The sequence below is a fragment of the Amblyomma maculatum genome, chromosome 11, assembly GCF_055883805.1.
Source record: "Amblyomma maculatum isolate TAMU_Amacu chromosome 11, ASM5588380v1, whole genome shotgun sequence".
In the NCBI taxonomy this organism is placed as follows: Eukaryota; Metazoa; Arthropoda; class Arachnida; order Ixodida; family Ixodidae; genus Amblyomma; species Amblyomma maculatum.
Window position 1 is genome coordinate 6,108,935 of NC_139354.1, and position 18,324 is coordinate 6,127,258.

General features: G+C 44.5%; 1 protein-coding gene across 1 annotated transcript in view; it reads left to right on the plus strand.

Annotated features, from left to right (window-relative positions):
• rdgA (retinal degeneration A) overlaps positions 1-18,324 on the plus strand; it is a 540,908-nt gene that overhangs the window by 88,500 nt on the left and 434,084 nt on the right. The window lies entirely within an intron of this gene.

Below are 18,324 nucleotides of genomic sequence, written 5' to 3' on the forward strand. Positions count from 1 at the left end.
CTATCATACACAGTCGCGCCAGCATCGAACTCTAAGGTTCCATGTGATCTTTTTGTGCTCATGGGACTTGTTTAGCCTGTGCAAGAGCCGGATGGCAGATCGCTACGCAGAGCCATCACGTTCATCAGTCTCTGTTCAGAGAACAGTGCCCCACGGCGCGGGGGTATTTGCTGCGTATGATCGACCTCCTTCTTATCTGGTTACCTTTACTCGATACATGTATATTTCTCTCGGATTTTTAATGTGTGGGCAAAATTAGAGCCACGCCCAGGATCGCTAAACTCACACCATAATTATTCTTGTCTAATGTGATTATGATGTAGCGGTTACAATGACGCTGCAATTAGGGATAATGACAATGACGACATTAGCAGTGATAAGGATGGTGCATTTAGTTGATAATGATAATGACAGGAAACGTGATGCACCGTCTGCTTCAGCAACGCGTAGACTTTCATATTTCTGCTGTGTTGATTCCACAGTGCTCTCAGAATTTTTTTTACCTTTATTGCCTTTATTTCATAAAAAACTGCAGGCTAGGGATGATGTTTTCAAAAGTAACGCTGTTTAAATGCAATACATATAATTATAAAACGATCAAATTGATCACTTTTTTTTCAATACAGTGACTAACTCAGATACACATGGCTGCGTTTTCAAAACATCGATTATTGGGCGGATAGAATCTCCAAAAAGCTTTCGGACAGGTCTCATATGAAGACCGGCATGGCGAAGAGCCATTAGGCGTTCCCAACCGCTATGCAAGCCTAATAGCATAATCTTATCATACGGAACATCGTTATCACAAAGATTTCTTCCCTACACGCAGTTTAAAAAAGAGCTTTTACACAGCAAGCTGTACAGACATTTCTTTCACACGTTTTTAAGGCATTTTGCCCCGGCCGAGAAACGTTAATGACCGGTGCATACAGTAAGAGCGAGAATATTTCAATAAGATATTTGTAGAGACTTTTCTGGGGACATTCGTTAAATATTCCATTGAAAATCGCGTACATAAGAACCGTCACTTGTCTGCGAATTTCACGAAAATAGCCGTCCCTTAGTAAATAATCTGCAAACACTAAGGCATTGTGCTATCGCCGCAGCCGATCCTGCCTCGTGTAAATTGAAACACACACTCGCTCTGTGCAGCAAACATCGACGTCTTCATGAAGATCCTTCTGCGCCGCTCCTTCATTTAAACTAGTTAAATACGTCATAATATGCGCCATTCGGATCTACTGGGGGCAAAACATCGAGCGTAGTGTAGGGTGAATCCACCAAGTGGCATGGCAGAAAAAGGCAGCTTGCCGTAGAGGAAGCAACTCTCACTAAAGGCCTCAGCCGTGCGAGACAGACTGCCGAGACCATCGAAAAACGAGTAGCCAAACTAGCCCGTTGCCGAGAAGCTAATCAATCTCGCAATCGAGTCAAGATTGAAGCGGCTAAAAGAGCACAGTCGCTTCTAAAAAAAAAATAGAAAACGTAACGATACATCTCGTTAATTATTGCACTAATTAGAGTGCTTGCACGTTGCCCGCCGTAGTCCGCAATGCAGCCCCTGGGCTAAAACAAAACTCAAGCAATTAAGTTGCATTTTCTCTAATTTGGGACATTTTAATACAATATTTGGTACCCTTGTAGTTTATAGTGTCTTTGTCTGAAATGTATATTAAATAGAGAGCGCGTACGTGTTGGTACTTATCTGGGGAAATGCTTTTTTCAGACCGATTTAAATCGAAATAATAATTCTGGCAAAAACCACATGGTCCCAATCCCAGTCTTTCTTGTAGCAGCACAGTACTCGTGCGCTTACATTTTTAATCCAGTTAGGCCACCGATTCGTGTTTTTTTCTGTATTGATCTGGTCGGCGGGCACTCGGCCCATTTGATTTCCGTTATGCCATTCACTCTTTCCGAAGCTGTCATCCTTCATCCCTTATCGACGCAACAGAACGCATTACGCGCAAATGGGAGCAGAGAATGTTTCAGCGGCACAATGGGGTTGCATTGTGCCGAACTGTCTGCATGTCATTATTTCCGTAATTAGGTTTTCCTGGTGTGAGCTTGTCCTCTCTGTGACTGTGCACCATGTGCTCTACTAACGGCGGGACCTACGGCGTTTAAGTCACTAGCACATCTCCGGCAAATCTTCACTCGGCGCGCTGGCTTATTCACTCACATTTGTCCCTCACGCTCAATGTAACTAATGTTATCTGGCAAAAGGTGGCAGTAAAAGTGTTCAGCTAACTTCTGCTGGTCGATAGATTGTGCAAATGACTTGTTGAAATGTTCTGTTCTAATTCCGCCGTTGTTTTGTATATATGTCTTCTAGTGAGGGTTGGACGCATTTTTACGCACACTCGTACGTGACTTCAAGATAACGTATTTGCCAAAGGCAACCAGGCTGTATGTTTTGCTTCTCGCTTCTATTCTAAAGCCAGCATGGTTTCCCAGAGGATCAAGCCTGTTTAAGAATTGAGGACAGGAGATCGCCTTTACTCTCCACAGATGTGCAGCTTCAGAAGTGGTAACAATTTTCTACTACCTGACTGAGCAGCGGAACACGCCGCCTGGTTACTTTTGGCAAGCACACACACACACACACTAACACACATTCACACACACTCACACACACACTCACACACACTCTCACACACACTCACACACACTCTCACACACTCTCTCACACACACACGCACACACACACACACACACACACACACACACACACACACACACACACACACACACACACACACACACACACACACACACACACACACACACACACACACACACACACACACACACACACACACACACACACACACACACACACACACACACACACACACACACACACACACACACACACACACACACACACACACACACACACACACACACACACACACACACACACACACACACACACACACACACACACACACACACACACACACACACACACACACACACACACACACACACACACACACACACACACACACACACACACACACACACACACACACACACACACACACACACACACACACACACACACACACACACACACACACACACACACACACACACACACACACACACACACACACACACACACACACACACACACACACACACACACACACACACACACACACACACTCTACCCAACTGAAAAGCGGAGCACGCAGCCTGGTTACTTTTGACACACACACACGCACACGCACACGCACACACACAATGTCTTTATATTTTAACAGTGCGACCCCAGTTAAGCTAAGAGTGAATGGGCAGAAAGCAAGCTTATAGTACAAGTGCCAGTCGAAGGTCCGAACTGATCCAGAATGTTTTTTGTGTGTGCAGCACAGCAGAGATGACCCTCTGATTTATGCATTGCGCTTCGCTCTAGTGGTGTTGCTACCGGGAGGGGCTTTACCGGCCGCAGCATTGTAGCGCCATCCCTCGAAACTCGCCGTATTTACTGGGTAAACGGCTTGCGAAAGGTCCGCTGCTGGCGCTCCGAGCTCTTTGCAATGAAATGCGCTATCGATCGAAAACGTTTCTGGGTGCCTGATCTAGGTGGCGTTAGCCTTCTTCAACAAGTGTTAATATTTTCGCCTGCTGTTTAGTTCTATACTAAGAGCCTTGAGTGCGTTTTGGAAAATTCCACACCATATAGGCGCGTTCACCTCTACCGCAGTCCCATTGTTCTCCGATATTAAATAAGTAAGGAAAGAATGCGAAACCCTTAAAGTTTTCAGATTTTCTAACAACAAAATCATATCTACACTTCTGAAGCCATGACAGCTAAAGAATTTTAAAAAAATATTCTTTTTTTTGTGGCAAGGCAATGTTAAGACACATTTGCACAGGCAGATAAATTTTTCTGCTAAGAAATGGTGTTAGTATAAATACCTTAAGTAAATAATGACGCAACAAGCTAGTCTCAAGGCATTACAATAAACTAAACTTAGTCAAGAACGGCGTATCTTCTAGTGTGGCTTTGTCCCATGGCAAGACTTTCCTTAACTTTTTTCGCCTATCTGAATTGTTGCATCAAAGGCCCAGGAATTACGGTGTTGTTGATGACGGCTGTAGAGCGAAACAGCACCTGTGAACTATGCCCCAGATTGGAGCGTGTAACTGAACATGACAGGGCTCACGGCTACAGTCTTGATACCCTAGTTCGATCAAGAACATGGTGGCCCTGTTTCGATCAAGGCGAAATGCATTGCAAAGCGCCCGCCTAGTGCGACGTCAGTGCATGTTGAAGAACTTCCAAGTGGATGAAATTGTCCTAAGCCTTCCCATACGGCTTCCTCATATTCTACGTCGCACTAAACTCTGTGAACCAAACGGAACCCAACTGTCACCCATTAATAATTAAACATTGTTGATGATGCGCCACCATTGGTGCACACACTCCAAGACACCCTTAGAGTGTGTGGGAGTAGCTGTCCAGGTCTCAAAGAAGATGCCCTCGACTTGTGTGGCAAGCTCAGCCGGAAGTCAACTACCTCTAGTAACAGAAGAGGGTGGCCGCTTAGTGCCCAGCTTTAGCCAGTTTAAACCAGAGTAAGGGTCAAAGTCCGAATTAACAAACAACACAAATTTTATACACAGCAATAGATGTTACAGAGGAATTCACACTAGCAATTAAAACGCCATGGTGGCCATGGTGCACGACCGGTTAAGCCTGGTCCTGCTTATACCACCCTCACCCTTATCACCATTTTAAACCATTATCAGAAGAACGGTTGACACTCGTCACCACAAGGTCTGGGAAGTAATTTTGGTAACGTCTTCTGCTTTGGGCGGTTCCCCGATACTACCACACGCCGATTCGCTTGTTCCTTTCTCAGTGGGCAGTATTACCAAGCTGATTAGACTGGTCTTATGATTGCTTAACGAGCTGCGCAACTCGGAATCACGCAACGTATAAAGAGCCAGATGGCTATTTCACCAGGCTTTTACGCAGTTCTTGTAAAAATCTCGGACGCCCAGAGGACGCATGTTCCAATGTTGATTACATTTAACTCGAAGCCTAGAAAGAATGGCATAAACTGTGGATCTTTTCTTTTCAGGTGAGTTCCGGAATAAGCATTCTTGAGGTCAGTTTTTGCTTGGGGACGGTTTTTCCTATATTTGCGCTTTTTCAGGAGCCGTTTCTTGTTTAACACTAGTCTTGCATTCAACAAATGGGTCTCTATGTTTCACAGGCTTCCACTCTCTTATGGAGCCTGTTATATAGGACAAACAGGAAGCTGTATTAACAAGAGACTACTGGAACACCGGAACAACTTGGAAAGCGGCAAGGACAAAACATTTCTGGTCTCACATTGCCATTCATGTGAAACAATGAAGAAGAAGAAGAAGATGAAGATGAAGTGCACTGCTATGTTTGACCAAGTTAGGATTTTGTATCGTCACAAAGAAAAGATGACGATAGAGATAGTTGAATCATATTTTATTTCAACGGACAATAAGCGTGTTAGCAAAACTTCTTTTGCTCTTTGAAGCAAAGAGATGTCTTTTTTGAGTGACGTTTTGTGCAGCAGGTGAACCCAGGGGTTGTTTCACGTGAATGTTTCGTTTTCGTCATGTTTGGAGTAACGGCTTAGGCATAGTTGTGAGTCGATCAGCGCTTGTACTGTGGCTTCCTTTTATCTTGTCCTTTGTCTTCTTGTTCGCGCTGTTTAAATTAATAGTGAATGTGTACCAACTCGCCCAAGAAAGTATCTTGGTAAGCTCTCGCATCACACCCTTAGAAGCGGAGCTAATAGCGTCCACAATTTATTTTTGCCGTTTCTCTGGGGCTGCAAGCAATCGCTGATTATGCGCTGGAAGACGACTGCAGTGCTCTCGGCCGATCTTCTTCTCACCATCATCATCATCAATAGTAAACAAAAAAACTTCTGTTTCGAAAATAAGAAGGCATTTTCTTAAAACTGCAGTCTCAGGGAAAAAAGGCAACTTCTAAACAATTTGTTCATGTAGTAAACAGAAAAAGCCATCTAAGGGTAAGAACGATGTGAAAAGTAACAGTTATACGGCAGCAATCGAGAGAAAAGTAGTGCGGAGCAGTCAGCTTCTGAATATTGCATGAATGCTTTCAAGTTCCATGGTTATGACTCACGAGCGGCGCAGCGGCAGACGAATGTGAATCTTAGGCTTTCGTTGGGAGCCCGCAGATTTACTCTGTCAACCTAGAATGAGTATAATATTGTCACGTAGCCGTTTAGGCCCGTACCCAGAACGTTGAGTTTTAATGGGGGGTTGACCTAGCAGGCGCAGAAGAGCAGGTTCAGAGCACCGAGAGACGGCAGCTAACTTCAGCTTCTTCTCGAACGGCACGGGGCACCTCTTCTAGTCCGCGGACGAGACTCTCGATGAGCAGCCGCCAAGCGGCTGCTGTTGCACACGCTACAATATCAACCAGTTTTTCCTCCGTAATGAAAAGGTCGCCACATTGGGACTTCCTCGCCTCTTTCTTCCTTGAAAATGTTTTGCCATCATAAACCTAATAAGTGGGGCAGTGGGCTTGCCCGGTAAATAACACCAGTATTGGCCACTTATTTCCGCTGCTATTATAAATTGTTTTTAATGCAACATTGTACTCCACTCATGAAGCAGTTGCTTCGTGCTATCGCCCGTGCAATTGTCTAGGACACGTTCGAGTCTCGGGAATGCCTCGAGTGTGTCACCTGACGAGCGTGAATTGTTACTGACTTCCATTTTCGGTAAGCTCAGGCTAATATTTTCCGAATTTCATTAGGAAAATCAAGCCGAACTTATCTGAAGCGTTCTTAACTTTTGCGTCGTGAATGATCGAAAGATAAAATCATATTTTTAGCCCGAAATGAGATAGAAGCAGTGCCACAGCAAATAAACAAAGGTAGGGAATAATTTATCTGCAGTTTGTAGTCCTCTTGCTCGAGCGTATCCAGGAGGAGGAACATGGTTTGGTGTTAGGCAGTCCTCGAAAGTTTTATTAAAGCAGAAAAGTGGATAAGATATTCTTTGAGCTCTCGCTCATATTTTTTTTTCATATTTATGTTGCCCACCGGCTTGTAACAGCCGTCGAAAAATATTTCTGGCTACGCCACTGCGATCTTGCGCAGTGCTTTGCAGTACTGCGGCCGTTTGCAAGGTTTCGCACAGCACGCCCCGGGTGTGCTGCACAGAGGCCTGCAAAATTCGGTCTTGGGCTCAGGTAAGGAGTCAGTTACCGAAAACAAGCAGGAGAAACGGCTGGAAAACTGCGCTGAACGTAAATTTATGGTATTCGCGGATGTGAAGTATTTCCATAGAGTACGCATGTGAAAGATGGGAAGTTGCCGCATGCAGACGAAGACAACCGGGGGCCTGTGAAGTGGTAGATTAAACGTGGGCTTACAAGGCAATGGGCTGCGCTCTCCAGACTGCGCGGGCTTTATCGCAGGTCATATCCTGCGCAGATGGACGTGGAACTATTATGTCGTCATCACGGCTTTCTTTAGCATGCGTTTTTCGCGCTGGCTTCGTGCCATGCAAGTCAGGTTACAAGAAGGGGTGAAGGGGGGGGGGGGGGGGGATATGGTGGTCTCTGCACAGAATGTACACTGTATTGCTTAGAGACGCATCACTGACCTGGAATAGACTGAATAAATATTTGCAGATGTTGGTTCCGGTGTATACATTGGCGAGTGAAGGGAGTTGGATCGCTCCTATGTTGGCTGTTACTTGGCCTTTGAATAAGAGGGAACTCCAATATATAGACTCACGCTGAGCCGATATTTCTGACTGAGCGCAATAATTTTAAGCTTAGCTCTGTGGCTGTCGTTTTCGCGATGAAATGCAGATATCAAGTTAATGAGTTTTGAAATTGCGCTAGGACTACGTCGTGACGCTTCCCTGGTGATCACAAAAGCACATGCAAGCTAGGTGTCGTGTCCACTATATTATTGAGCATGTATTCCAAAAAATAGGGGGAGTGGGGCGGGGGGTTAGTCGTATAGATGGTGTATGTGCTGCGGTCGCTGTCTTCGTATCAAAGTGTGAAGCAAATGTTCTGCGCATGTCGATCCGTCGGGGATCATTCCTCTGCGGTGGTAACAACTTGCAAGTCCTGTGACTTCTGCAATATGGCTGGGTGCCAATCAGAGGGCACGTGGTTCAAAGCACTTGAAATTTTTTATTTGTTTGTTACAAGAGTTTGCATGGGTGGTGTTGAGGTGAATGTGTAGGCACTGGTAAAGAATTCCGGCGTAGTAGCAGTTTTAGAGGTTTATTCAGCGAAAACATACAGGCCGAGCATGTCGACTTCATGGGTGACTATTCGACGCTTTTGTTCTTCGGTTTCAGCGCATAGCCTGTCGAGCCAGGTGAAACCCGATTGCTGAGCAGCCGGGCAGTGCAAGAGGCAATATGATAGGTTTGCATAAGTGAAGCGGCAATAGCGACAGCAGTGGTCAGATCTATAGCGATAGAGGAAGAAGCGGGATGGACAAATGAGTGTATTTATTTGGATGTGCCGGAGAAGGCGAGCCTCTGACACAGGGAGTGATGGATGAGGGGGCGGGTATAGGCACTTATCGAGAAGAAGCTCGAGGTAGATCTCATTAATTAAGCTTACCAACTCCTCCAATGTCTGTTTCAGTCGCTACTTCCCAAGTGCCTTAAATTTACAGCTTATCCTTAGCAGCATGCAGCATGGGCAATGCTCGTTACACTATTTTCCTGACCAAGGAATTAGGGCAGCCTTTTCCTTTTAAGTAAAAACTTCAGTTGAATTCAGTTGAATTCAACTGAATTTATTTTATAGGCACCCTGGCTGATGTCATGGGCTAAAAGCTGCTCAAGCAGCTATATTGAGGCCCAGGAGACGACTTCATGACAGTGGCTGTCTGCAGCGGGATACATCAATTGCTGGCATCAATAAACAGAACAAGTAGATGGGACTTCGCAAAACATCCAAACTAGCACAAAACGTATGAGTGAAATTATATTTCAAGACAATAACATGGAAAAAACAAAGTAGATGTCTTGTACAGGTTCAAAAGTAAAAACATTGACAATCTAACAAAAAACAAAAACAGGTATCCAATCTGTCTATATTATTCAAATTGATTGTATGTATGTATTTGTTTAGTAATGATGGAAGATATTGTGGTTCAAAGCTTAGTGTATCCGTATATATGCCCTCCCAGACTCAATAAGCCAGCATATTTGGCATCATGCTCTGCTCTATCGTGTCGTATCGAGCGTCACACAACCCGCCGTCCAATCAGTGCCTCCATCATCTTGTCGCCTGTCGGCTACCACCCGCCAGAGACAGGCTCTTGGGTGTTCGCTCTAGAGAGCCTACATGTTTCGCCCTGCCGCCGGCCTCCCTAGTTCGCTCACGACGACATCCGATTTTATGCAGAACGTACGCTCTAGAATGATCCCCTTAAAACGAAAATTTAATGAGCCCTCTGTATGCATGGAAACATAAAAACTTCTAAAAGAGGAAACTGGGGATGCTGCTGAATTAACCGAAAGCTTGCATGACGGGCCTGCATGTATATTTGAAATATTGCAGAGACTAGAGCACTGCACGGGCTTGATTTTCCGGTCCAGCTCGGGCCCTCTGCTTCAAGCCTCAACCCGGCCCGGGCCCACACTGACATGAAGCAGACCCGAACCGGGCCCGCGCTTCCACGACTAGGCCCGTCTCAAGTCAGGCAAAGTCAGTCTGCGTGAACACCTTAAAGATTTACAGTTACGGCAAAATGAATAAAACTTTAACTCGTTTCTATTCCATAATAAATATTCTAGTCCTCATTTACAAGTAACAATATATAAAAGGATTCACAGCCCAATAATGCGCAACAAGAATTCTAAGTCCATAGAAGAAATAAGTTTTCAAAAGAATTCATGAAGCATTACTTTTTTACCTAAACCGTGCGAGATTGTAATAAACTGACGAATGCTATCGCATGTGAAAAGAGCCGCGAGTGGTTTTCGTCTCTGTTATCTGAATTACTGAATCGGCGCTTGTAGGTGTTCTGTTCACGAAAGTTTTTTTCCTTTGGTCATGACTGTAATTCACGTGTACTTTTTTGTTTTCTGCTACGTGTGTATTTTGGTGCAACCAACCCTCTCCTATCTTAGTACTGAATATAATTAATGGTAATTTTAAATTTATAAATGATATTACTTATATGGTAAATACGAACAAATCGAGATGAGAGAAAATCCTTGCAAAATACTGTTCTCGGCAAAGATGGGCACTGTTAAATCATAGGCAGAAGCAAAGGCTTGGTCAAGAAATATTTGGCATGACATTTTATTTAAACATGTCGTGAACAATGCGCGTTTTAGAGCTATGAGTAACAAGTATTTTAAATATGGCTTCTTATGATTTTGCCTAATCACATAATAAGAGACTGCTTTTCCAACCATGCCACCGACACCTGCGTGAGCGAGGGCAGGAAAAGCAAATTCAACATGTTGTTGTGCAAAAATATTCTTGTGAAGAATTCACGTCTGTATTGTCGCATCTCTATGGATACAAATAGCAAAAGTCATCTTTGTTTTATGTATTTGAATACCTGAGGTTTTCAAAAGCAGTGCACTTTTATCCAGTGGCGTTTCTCGGACTTTTTTATATAATAGGGGAATCAAGACGAAGGCAGACAAAAAGAATCTTTGAACAGATGGCTGAGTGCCGAGCAGTCGATTGAAGGCCCTTCTCCAGGCTCTCTTATCAGATTTGGAATGTCAATTCGTTACAGGTAACACAAAACCGAGATGATGCAGAGCCCCTTCTGCTAAGTCCGACAGAGTGTGCTTACAGATAGCTGTAAAACCGCAAGCTAGTGGTGTTATGCACTTTAGTGCTCGCGCAAACGAGACGTGTGTCATATATATATATACGTTGCAGCGCTCCATATGAATTGCATTGTAGTTTGCTGGGTTTGGTGCTTTTTTATTTTTTACTTTTTCTCTCGTGTCGTTGGACGCCACGTCAGCCGTACGCGTCCAGAATTACTTGTACAAACCACTGAATGGCGTTGATTAAACTAGGTCTAAACATAATCTCTCTCATGCAGCGTAAAGTGCTAGTAGCAGTTTACTCTCAAACCACTGAAACGATTTTAGAACCGGGATTCCTTCATTTCCGAAAGATGCTGTACACAGCTAGCGCCAGCCTGGCCTGGGCCCGCCACTTGAAAGCCGGGCCCAGTCCCGGCCCGCAACTTCAAGCCCAAGCCCTGAGCAGGCCGGGCAAACCAGGAATTTTAAGGTCTGGCTCAGTTATTGGGCAGGGCCGTGTCCGGGCTTTTGGGCCAGCCCGAGCCTGTGCAGTGCTCTGGCAGAGACTTTATCGTTGACCCCTGGAACATTAAACCTAATGGCGATAGTGAAATATATGTTAAATGTAAATAAAACCAGTGTTCGCTTGGTCGCAACTATTGCGTGTATATACAATAAGGAAGCGCCAACAACGTAGACAAAGAAGTGACACGGGCAAACGCTTACTAACAACTGATAAACATTCTACTACAACTACTGCATTTTTGCAGCCTTCTCGGTGCATCTTGCTAATCATTATTAAGTGCTTCAGATCTGAAAATCATGGGATTCATGCGCCTATGGCAGAACTTTATGCAAGTGTTTCTGAAGGTGCAGCGCGCTGTATACGAGGTATGCTTAGGGTCGACCCCTTGATATGCTTGCCTGTTTGCCCGAGAACTTCAGTAAGGCGCACCTTTTTATATAAAAACACAGTAATGCAATCAGTGAGCCTATAGCCTGCACTTCTACGCACGACTGTAAAACGTTTAGATAAGTGCGTGCTTCTCGAATCCGGAGACGGTTGATGGACCCCACTCTACAAGAACGTGTGCATGAGGTGTTGAAAATCACTAGAGTCACGCCTAACCCTTATCAATGCAATTGCATTTAAAGAAAAAAAAAATCTGCTTTTGAGCGGCTCCTCGTACTGCTTTCCTCTATCCTGGCAGTTTGAATAACTTGTCTCAGTTAGAGACCAGAGGTCCGACCGAGAGAGAGGTTCCGATATCCCCACAACGAGACGCTATCGCGCTTTAAGGCAGGAAGCCCTCCAACTCATACCGACAAAAAAAAAAAAAAAAAAAAAAAAAAAAACAGCAATGCAAACCACGCCAACATTGGCCCTGACAGCGAACAAATTGCTTCACGCTAGCTTGATGAGCATCTCCTTTGGCTGCTAGAACGCCTTTGTTCCTTTTTTTTCTTCCTTGCATCATAGGGGCGTTAATGGTCGCGTTTCTTTCCTCCTGATTGGAAATTAACGATAGCTCCAGGGGAAGCTAGTTGCCATAAAGAACAGTTGCGTTGTTCGCAGGCTATTTCGTTGTTCTTTCTCGCTTATTCTCTCCTAATCAACGCTAACAGAACTGTGTCGCTAGCGGGGAACATGAAAGAATAAACAAAGAATGAAAGGGAAATAACGAGGGGCTCTTTGCCTCCAGCAGGCTTTCCCTGGGGAACTCATTTAGATCGCTTTGGACCGAGGCAGGCGCGAATTGAGTTTTTGGCAGCTGACATGGGAGGGGCAGAACGCGCTCGTGCTGCAACTCCACAACGTAAGAACAAGTGTCAACAAAAAGGGCAGTTGAGTTATAAGGTCTGTTGACATGTTTTTGTAGTCTTAATTTGTCTTCTTCGTAGCCCCCAGGGTTAAAGAAGGGAGGGGGGGTTCGGGTGCAGACGGTCTAACGGGCTTCCGTTTCTCTGTCGAGTCAACATTCGACGCAAACAACAGGAAATTTCGAACGCTTTGTCCAATGAACTTCGATGTTTAACGACATGCGCTTTTGAGTTTGTAGTGCCAGAACTCGAGCGCGATTGATCAGATTCACAAAACTCCCTTTGCACGGAGAAGGAAAAATGAGGACTCTCTTCGGGCTTGGCGTTTCATTACGCACTCGCATGACTGATTAAACCGCCTTTACGTTGACTTAACGTTGGTTTGGAAGTTCAGAGTGAACTGATTTCGGAATGTCCAGAAACCAGGCGTCGAGTTCATTATTGACACAGTGTGTCCCCCGTTCACTTACTCTGCGCTGTCGATAAGAAGCCCGGCTACGTAGCACAGACACTGATTTGACAATTTTATCGCGAGGATAGGTTTGCTTATTGCAACTAAGTTTTTATAATGACCTTTTGTGTTCCGTTTTGTTGCTCGCTGTACTGCCTAGGTGTCCTTCCTAACATTCCCTGTTCGAAGCTTACGCATTACGCTTTCAATTGTGCTGTGTGTTAACAGTATTGCGGGCCGTGTTGAGTATTACACGTGCCGTACTCACCTCTATGAAAATCAGCGCTTCTTACCATGTCAGTCCCCAACCTTTCTTTCGCGGTAACTTAAGTAAACAAAACTATTAGCAGATTTGCCTAGAAAGAACTATATGGGCCCCTTTGCTATCTTTTTCCGTGCTGCCTAGCCCGTCCCTAATGCCTCTAACAACACTGCTCTTTTGAAAGGTCTGATAGTGACAGGTGCCGTCTCGCTGCAGCTTTGAATACTTTAGCGTCTAAAACACGCTCGGCTTCTTTAACTGCAAAAGTGCCCTGTTAGTCGCTGAATAAACACGTGAGAATGAGGCGAGCTGCTTAAAATAGCGTCGAAATTTTCTGCTTATTTATTACTGTGTGCCAGCCGCCGACGCATCCGTTCGGATAAGCAGATCAGGCGCAGGTGTTCTCGATGGTGGGGTATTTTCGATAGGATAGTTTGCCCCGTGGAGAACGCCGAACATAATTTACGAAATCCATCGTGTAAACACAGCTCCAGGGGAATCGACCAGTCTGGTGGCGCGCGGCGGTCAGTGCGACTGCGAGTTTTAGTCAATGAGACTGCAACTTCTCGGAAATAGGGTGAAGTTTCGAGCGGTTCGGTAAGTGTTTTTTAAAATGTAGCTATGATAACTTCGACATGAAGAAATTTTGTGCACCGGATTCCTAGCACCGGATATTTCATCAGTGTATTTTTTGAATTATATATTTTTTAATTGCGCTCGTTACAGGAACCTCGTAGCTAAATTTGACTTCTTTTTTTTTTTAGCCTCTCCTGATTTGTTAACCTCTGCGAATTTCGAATCATGATTTTCGAGAGATGTTGGGGGCAGACGCCACGGAATTTCCGGCAGCAGGAGCTCCTGAAAATGTTGTATCATTACGCACCGCACTGCCATCCGTTCATACCTGAAAACGCGAACAGAATCTGTGTTGATTATTGAATATAGCTCTTTCCTTCGTTGTACCCCAATTTTCCAAGACACTATCCTTGAAGCCCTCCTTGTTTCGGGCTGTATAGATGAACTTGTTATTACAACTGACACAAAAAGTGTTAAAATGGTATGTTTGATGATGGCTGTACGCCGCCATCATCGGGATCGTATGTGTATGTGGATCGGGAGCTTCCGGACGTGCAAGCTGGGTTTCGCAAGGGCAGAGGAACTAGAGACCAAGTTGCCAACCTTCGCTGGATCATGGAAAAAGCAAGAGAGTTCCAGAAACCCATCTACTTCTGCTTTATTGATTATGCGAAAGCGTTTGACTGCGTAGATCACAGCAGATTGTGGCAAGCTCTCCAAGAGATGGGAGTTCCAATTCACCTCATCTGTCTCCTCAGGAACCTGTATGAAGGGAAAGAGGCCACAGTCAGAACTGGGCATGGCCTTACTGATTGGTTTCCGATTGAGAAAGGAGTGAGGCAAGGCTGCATACTGTCGCCCTGCCTATTTAACCTATATGCAGAGTGCATCACGAGGAAGGCCGGTCTGGACGAGTCTTCAGCTGGAGTGAAGATTGCTGGAAAACGTATCAACAACCTTAGATATGCGGATGATACCACTTTAATTGCAGAAAGTGAAGCGGAACTCAAGAGACTTCTGATGCGCGTACAAGGAGAGAGTGAGAAGTTTGGGCTTAAACTGAACATAAAAAGACAAAGATCATGGCGTCTTGCCCTATCAAGTCCTGGAGCATCAAGGGACAAGAAGTGGAAGCTGTGACAGATTTTCTCTTCTTGGGCTCCAAGATTACCTCGGAAGGAGACTGCAGCCATGAAATTAGGAGACGCCTGCTTCTGGGAAAGAGAGCAATGGTTAGCCTTGACCGCCTAGTAAAGAGCAGAGACATTAGTCTGCCAACCAAGATCCGTATAACTCGTGCTATGGTCTTTCCAGTTGTGATGTATGGATGCGAGAGTTGGACTGTGAAAAAGGCTGACCGCCGAAGAATTGACGCGTTTGAATTGTGGTGCTGGCGAAGACTCTTGAGAGTTCCTTGGACTGCCAGAAGATCAAATCAGTCAATATTGTCGACCATAAACCCTGGCTGCTCATTGGAGGGTCAAATTCTAAAGTTAAAGCTCAGCTACTTTGGTCATCTGATGAGAAGAGAGGAGTCGCTGGAGAAAGATTTGATGTTGGGAAAGGTTGAGGGTTGCCGGAGAAGGGGTAGGCAGCGAACGCGATGGTTAGATGGCATCCTCGAGGCACTGCAGATGAAGTTATGTGATGTTAGGAAGATATTGAGAGACCGGAAAGCGTGGCGTGACATGGTCAATAGGGTCACGAAGAGTCGGACACGACTGAACGACTGAACTGAACTGTACGCCGCCGTAAAAGTATGCATCTTCAGTTGCTCACCACACTGCACTTAATATTTCCTAAAAAGAATTGTGACGGCGGTGTAATAAATAGAAAATAAAAATAAATGCGGACAAAACAGTTATCGGACGTATAATGGTAAAGGAAGGGCGTGTTTACTTATCGCATAAATCACAGTCCTGTAATGATATCTCGAAATACAGCTATCCTCTTTGCGATATCATAAACTTACATTTATCTTGAACTGATCGTAAACAGCACATAACATCGTCATAATATTGAAAACTTGGCCCTCTCTGTCATAAACCTTGAAGAACTGCAGTAAGATAAAGTTATTAACCCGTAATTCTCTAATACGTCCTAAGTTAGAACGCTCATTAATTATGTCAGACGTAGACACTACAAGCACAAAGCTGAAATCGCTAAATTCCAGCGATTTCCGCTTTGTGTAAAATCAGTATTGCGGCATTGATTCACTGACGGACCGATCCCTGCTACTGGTGTTACAGATTTGCTTTATTTCTCAAAATACATATAATAAGAGCCAAAGGAATAGCCGTATATAATACACCTGCTTTATTATATAAGACATAAAGTTCCGCTCTTGTCATTTGTGCACTCATTTGTTTGCAAGATATTCGAAATTTCATATACTGACTATCTCAAACCACTGCGAACTCGTAAGGCTCGGCATCATCAAAACTACATTTTCTCTATACTTTGCGCATACAATTACAATCGAAATTTCCTATGTTCGCCGAACCGCATCAGTTTGGAACAACTTGCCCAAATATGTTTTAAGAAATGAGAACTTTGAGAAGGAATGACTCGAATACCTGAAGTGGCTTTCTGATACCTGTATTCGGTCATTGCGTTTACCTGCTAGAAGTATTCTTGCGTTCAAGATTATTCGTATAACTTGACCTCGACATATGGAGCATACTCTGCATTTTTCGGGAAAAGGAATTTTCCATTACTGTTCTAGCTACTCTAAATTCTTCACCTATTTAAACCGAGAATTTAGAGTTCACTATTTATAAAGTAGTAGCAGACACTTATTGTTAATGTTACTTCCATAACAAACGAATAGCGTCTTCTCGCGAAATATATATACTTAGTACTATCCGCCTCTTCATGCATACAAAATTTAGGGCTACTCATATTAAGTGCTAGAATGGATAGGACGTCTACTAAGAATCAATAGAGAAACGGAAAAGGTTTGATTATATTGATTTGTAAAGCATTCTAGCTAACTTGCCTCCTAGCAAATGTTCTTCATATTCGCACTATAATTTTAACATCACGGAAAATTTACAAGGTTACCTGCACCATGAAAATATTACTCTATTCGCAAAACTGAAACCTGCATGACCGCCCCAAGATATTATTAGCGAGAACGACAAGAATTACGGGTCCATGCGGTTCCTTTATGTTGGCCTAGCTACTCACCGCTGCCTCTCTAAATTACGTACTTAAAGAATTCCTAACCCGCACTTGCCAGCTCCCTAACTCTGTATTACTCCAGCAGGAAAGTAATTCCCAACTGCAGAAATCGTCAGGAGAGGAACGCCAACATTTATGCTCATGGAGGTAGGAATGGGAGGGAGGGGGTATATGGCTAGGGAGGAACTCTAACTCCAGTTAGTTAGGTAGCGTAACTGCGCTTCCAAGGCACTAACCGGGATTGCGCCAAACACTGCATTCCCCAAGAGCAGGGCAACATTGTATCGGCTATAAGGTGCGCGATGCGAACACAGAAGATGCTGCGTGATGCTAGAAAGACTACAATCACTGATACCTCATAAGGTGTATGGGAAATGTGCTTGACTAAGTTCTAAACCAGGGAGTTAGATTTCTTTTGGGGAGGGTGAGTGCGATAAAAAGTATACATCGAGAGAAGTTTCCAATTATGGAATTGCATGTGCTATCATCTCGTCTTGTTTATTTATTGTGCTTATTTATTGATTTGCAGTGCACCCTGCAGAGCCAAGGTATTATAGAAGAGGAGTGGGGTTCACTGGCATCATGAGGTTATACAGGTTGTAGCATCAGATGCCGCTGCAGTAGTGACTGAAAGGGAATTACCCTGTTTGCTTATGCAAGCCCCTCTGCACTGGTGGGATTATCAGGAACCAAACTGGGTTAGAGATCACTATTCCGAAGCCGAAAGGACCGGCCGAATCAGGCAACGCCTCTAGATAGCTGCCAGTCGATAGCGAAGGGGTGCACCAGACTGCACCAATGAAGCAGTAAACGGTCACATGACCACTGCTTTGATTTGCACACCAAAGCACCCGCCCTGTTCATAACAGTTTATGAGTGACTGCGATCTTAGTTGATTCTGCATAATGCTGGTTTTTACAAACTTCGGTGTCTGGTTAGAGTCAGTAACCAGAGTTTTTTTTTTTTTCGGTTGTGTTATCTTCGCTGTGGCGTTTTATTTCCTTTGTTTGCACAACTTTCCCAGTGCCAAACGCTGTCTGCAAGAGCGGACTGCTCGCAGTCGCCTGACCCAAAAGCTGCCACGCCACAGTGCGGTATTATTCCTTTACATCAGCATAATGCGGAATGCTCGGTGGGATTGCTGGCTCGATGACGCTGTGCTCTGCATCTGAGCCACGATGAATAAAATAAACTTAAATGAAAGCGTCCGCCGCTCTCTAAATACCCCTCGCCATGTGAA